A 5,201-nucleotide genomic window follows, 5' to 3' on the forward strand; every position below is an offset into this window, starting at 1 on the left:
TATGAATTTTTAATTTCAAAGAATAAAAACTTTGAATGGGTCAAAAACCAATCCAAAAGAAGCCTTCAAATGTAAAATTTAACGGCATGATAATAATAATTAGTTCTGTCTTTTTCTTTTACTTAAACAACAATCAAAGTAACAATATTAATATAAAATATTATAAGGTAAAAGTGACTTGTTCGTATGTTGTTATAGAAGTCAAGATTTTCTTGTGAAGATATTCAAACCCACCTTTCATTTCCAAATTGAAAAGTTTGTTTAGATTGAAAAAAGGTTGGGTCCATCTACTCATGCCTATTGCTAAATAAATCAAAGAGCACAGTGTTTACCTTCACATGTTTCCCTTTTTCTTCCTTGATGCAACTAACACAGACTAAATTCTCATGTCGTACTAAAATATAAATTTAATCTAAGGAGAGAACCAAGTTTGTGGCGCTAATGTGGGGGTGGGAGTGGGAGTAGCTAGGATTTCAATCTTGAATTAATCTTGGTTGTACTAATTTTTTGGTGTATAAAGCCCTAGTGTGGCTGACTAGAGGATAGATGATACACGTAGGCCATTTTTGGGGGCTCAATCTTTGACTGCAAAGCTTTTAGGTCATGCTTACTTTTATGCAATATTTGGTAGGTTGGACATTTTCCCTTGAAAGGGGCCATGAATTAGCAATTGGTAAATGTGCCTGCTACAAATTTTTTACATGTATCTTACCAAATTCAGTATTTTCCATAATTGTTGTCCTCATCAATCGAGTAACCTACTTTTGCAATATAGTTTCCATCTTGAGACATACAATTGTCCGAGAATGCTTTTGAAAAATATACATTTTTAAAAAAAATAAAAGTCCAAGCTTGTAATTTTTCAACTATTTTTTTATATTTTCAAATATGTTTTAAAATAACTTTTGTTTATAGTTTATTTTTAATCATTTTCTATAATTATTTTTTAAAATAAATTATTTATCAAAAAAACATTTTAGTTTAAAAAACAATTCTCAAATAGACTCATTAATAACTTTAAAGTGGTGTTTGTCTTTTTAATTTAATATTAAATACAATTTATTTTTAGATTTTGGTTTTAATTGTTTTTTAATTTATGACTTATTTTTAATTTTTTTTTCCTGAATAAAATAAATCAAAAGATTTTTTTTTTTATGAATGCTAAAAATATTTTTTAGAAATAACTAAAATATAATTTCAATTTAATAAAAATAAAATAATAAAAAAAACAAACAACTTAATACTATTAAGTTGTGTCTAAATTAAATTAAGTTAAATTAAATTTTATTTAAATTTAAATGAAAAAAACAAATATCACCTAACATTATTTTGGCTGGATGTTGAAAGCAACGTTTGAAAGGGGAAATTTAATTTCTAAGGTGTTTGAATATAATTCTAAAATTTGTTATCATACTTCCCCACAGCATTTGTCAATAGCTTTAAATAACTAAAAGTTGAAGTGTGAATAAGCAGAAAGATCCATATTTTTCTTTAATGCTGAAACAAATGCAACAGTTGAATAGTTTTTCCAAAGATGAGTGATAATGGAAACAAGACTCCATTATTAAATGAATTAAGATGTTTTTCCCAATAAACTTTTCAGCATACATGGGATCAAATGCAGGCCAAATTAAATATGGACATATAGGAGATGGATCTTGAAGGAGTTTGGATGCTTCTTTTCCTTTCTTTATTGTTTCCTTCCAAGAAGAGAGTGAAGTCATTACACAACTCTATAAAAGTTGCCTCATCGTTTTAAAGCAGGGATGCCTTGTTATCTGTAACCTTCATCTACCACACTAGACATGTCCGCATAGCACACTATCCAAGGTGAATAAAAGCTTCTACAGGCTGTCTTTTAATACTATATACATATACATAATCATTTAGTTTAATTTAATTGAAAAGATGCATGCGGGTAATCCAATATTGCCACGGTAAATAAAGAAAAGAAAATTTTGGTCCCCATGCACTTACAAGGACATCACAGCGGCAGTGCCGTTTGGCATGTAATAAAAAACAAGATATATAGGATCTTCCGATGAGTAGACGTGGCGCTATCTACTCGACTCCCATCCTTTTGTCTGCATTCTTATTCAAATGACAACCCAAGAGCCAGTTTTCTACAATAGTCAACAGGTTGAGCATGCCAGGACAGGCCACTTCAAGACAATATGCAAGACATTTTCTAATCACCTCCTGCTCTGTCCAATACCAGCATCATCAGAAAAAAAAAAAAGAGGGGAATCAATGGAAACCGTGGCATTTTGTTTCTGACTTTCTTTTTTCGCGGAGATGTGTCACACTAGTACAGCGAGAAAGAAAACTACTACACAGCCAATGAGGCATGCGGTGTTCCCTGAGGTTTGTTATAGGTTTGGGTAGATGGTAACCGGCAGTGTTTTCCCAGAGCCTGCGGGACTGGAATTAGTAAACGTTTACCAAGAAATTTTGAAAAAGTAAACATGAGAAATGACGGGTTGACTGGAAAATATAAAATGGTAGATGGCTTTAACAACCGCCCAGTTCCTATTTAGAGAGGAAGAGGAGGCGGAGGAGATATTTAATTTAATTTTCATACACCCAACCAACCAACTAATCCAATATTTCACCTGCCCCTTAACCACTATTTGTCCCATATGATTTCAAACGGTAGACTTTTTTGCACGGAAAGTGTAATAACTTTTGAAAAAATCATTTTATCCAAAAATAAGTTAGAATTGTCGTATTTTCGGATTCCCCGTGAAAAAGAGTGTGAAAAGTGAACTATCAACTCATCTTTTTGAATAGATGTGTGGTTTGGCTTTCCGAACTGAGGGAGCCCCATGTGCGTACAGCAAGAACTGCCCTTTCTAAACTAATCCATGGTTTTAAAAATCCAGATCCGTCAACATTAGCCCCACGTTGTTGGATCTTTCCGAGTTTCTCCACATTGATTATCTCAAACCCCTAACGAACAAACTAAAACGCACCAATCACCCGATCAGGTTTGACTTTCAACGATTGCGTTTTCTCGAGTCTTGACCCAATTATTGTGTCTTATTGGCCACCTCAACTAACCCGTTCACCTTCCCCTTTGTAATTTTCGGAATACAAATTCTATTTTATTTATTTGATTCACCAGTTTTTCTCTTGGTTGTTAATTTTAGAGAGAATAAGAGATGTTTAGTGGTTGATTTTTTCAAACTCTAAAAACAATTAGGGATCATACTGGTATGGTTTGAGGGTGACATTTGAAGGGAAGGCTCACACGTTTGAGTGGTTTTTTGTTAGCATCTCCACAGGACCTGAGCCCCCCATAGCCTGCCGGGATTTAGCCCAGCCTAGGCCCATTGCACTAAAGCTCGGCCCAGCCCATTGGGTCACTCCGCCCTGATGTGCATAGTCCGCCCATTGGGTCAGCTTGAGACATAACCATTGGGCCGCCACTAAAATTTCCCATTTTTAGGCCCACAGCCCATCAGCCCATGTTCTCTTTCCCTGCAAAAAAAAAAAAAAAACAAAGGCGCAGCTTATCTTTTCTTTTGTTAACAACTTGAATATTAAACTAATTTATTTAATGGTTGTTTGAAGAACAATTTTTTTATGAGAAACATATAAGTATTTAAAAATAAATTACAGTTTTATTTATTAAATAATAAGTACACTTTCAAGTTGAAAAAAATTGTATTTATGTTCCAACTTGCAAGTAGGTTGACAACTACTTAGTGCTTATCAATCATTTTCACTCCTCAACCATAAAAATCTAAAAATAATATACATCACAAATTGAGTATATATATATATATATATATATATATAGATATATATACACTCAATTTTCAAATGGCCATAATCTTCATATGTTATTGCCCCAGTATTTTGTAAATTTTTCTATAATCTCAAATATTAGATCACGATGAGATGTTCGATAACATATACTATAATCCATATCTTATTTGAGAGCTATTAACAATTACAACAATGCTTTTATTATTATTATTATTATTATTATTATTATTATTATTATTATTATTATCATTATTTGTAATTTAATTCATCTTTCAAAATTAAACTTAAAATATGGGCATAACAACATTGGTAATTGTAAATAACCTTTTAGTAGTTATGTTATCCTATCATTGTTAGCAACATTATCTATGGTTTATTGTAAAGGTTTTATTATGCATCTTTCATAGATAGACTTTTTGATGTCAAGCTTGTTGTTGACCTCCAAGCCTTCCAGGACACTGTCCTTCCTACCATCATCAAAGAGCAAGGTTAGGAGACTCTTTTCTCTTTCTAGGAGATTTACTATCCCCATCTTGTCATGTTCTATGTGAACATTCATTCTATTGTAGTCGAAGTCACCTTTCAAGTGTCTATGTATGAGTTATCTTTCCTAGTTTCTTCTCGCTCCATCTGGCGTGTCCTTAGCATGTCAGGATTAAAGGCTTGTGTTCCTTCCTTTTCTCCAAAGGTTCAGGCTCTCACCCGAGGGAAGCTTGACGCCATTCTAACCTCTCTTTATGACGTTCCTCGCCCATTTTTTTTTCTTATATTCATATTGTTTGCTTCTCTAAACCAGCATAGTTGCTTGCAACTTTCTTCACTTATTCCTTCTACCCATCTTCTCACCGTACCCAAATCTATCGATCATCTACTCACTTTGTTCATGTCATTCTTTCAAGCTAGTAGTTTGACATTGGCTAAGTCAACCTAGATATGATCACTCCTCTTTGTGATCCATCCTTCTGATGAGGTACTTTCCCCTTCACCCTCCTCATCTTGTGGATTCTTGAGGACATAGGATTCGAGATCGAACCTACACTGGGTCCAGGCTACCCATACCCTTCTAAATGGGAGCTCTTGGGCCAAGCACTACAATCACATATACAGTCCAATGTCACCTACAACTCATAGTCCACAAGATGTAAGCCAACATGCAGATCAGGAGGCAATTGCTGAGGAGGATGAGCTTTGAGCTATAGAGTAGGGTAGAGTTCCGAAGGCAAACTATTCAAAGCCTACTTTGAGAACTCACTCGAGTCATGGTCGTACGAGTTCATCACGAGCTGCACAAAAGGCATCTACTTCTACCGACCCATTCACCTAAGAGAGTCTCCATCAAAGGATGGACTCTCAAAACCTTCAGCTCTGAGAGATTAGGGGACAACTTGACTACATTATCTCATGGATCCACTCTCAGGGCGCTTCAAGTT

Source organism: Vitis vinifera, chromosome 11, assembly GCF_030704535.1.
Source record: "Vitis vinifera cultivar Pinot Noir 40024 chromosome 11, ASM3070453v1".
NCBI classification, from domain to species: Eukaryota; Viridiplantae; Streptophyta; class Magnoliopsida; order Vitales; family Vitaceae; genus Vitis; species Vitis vinifera.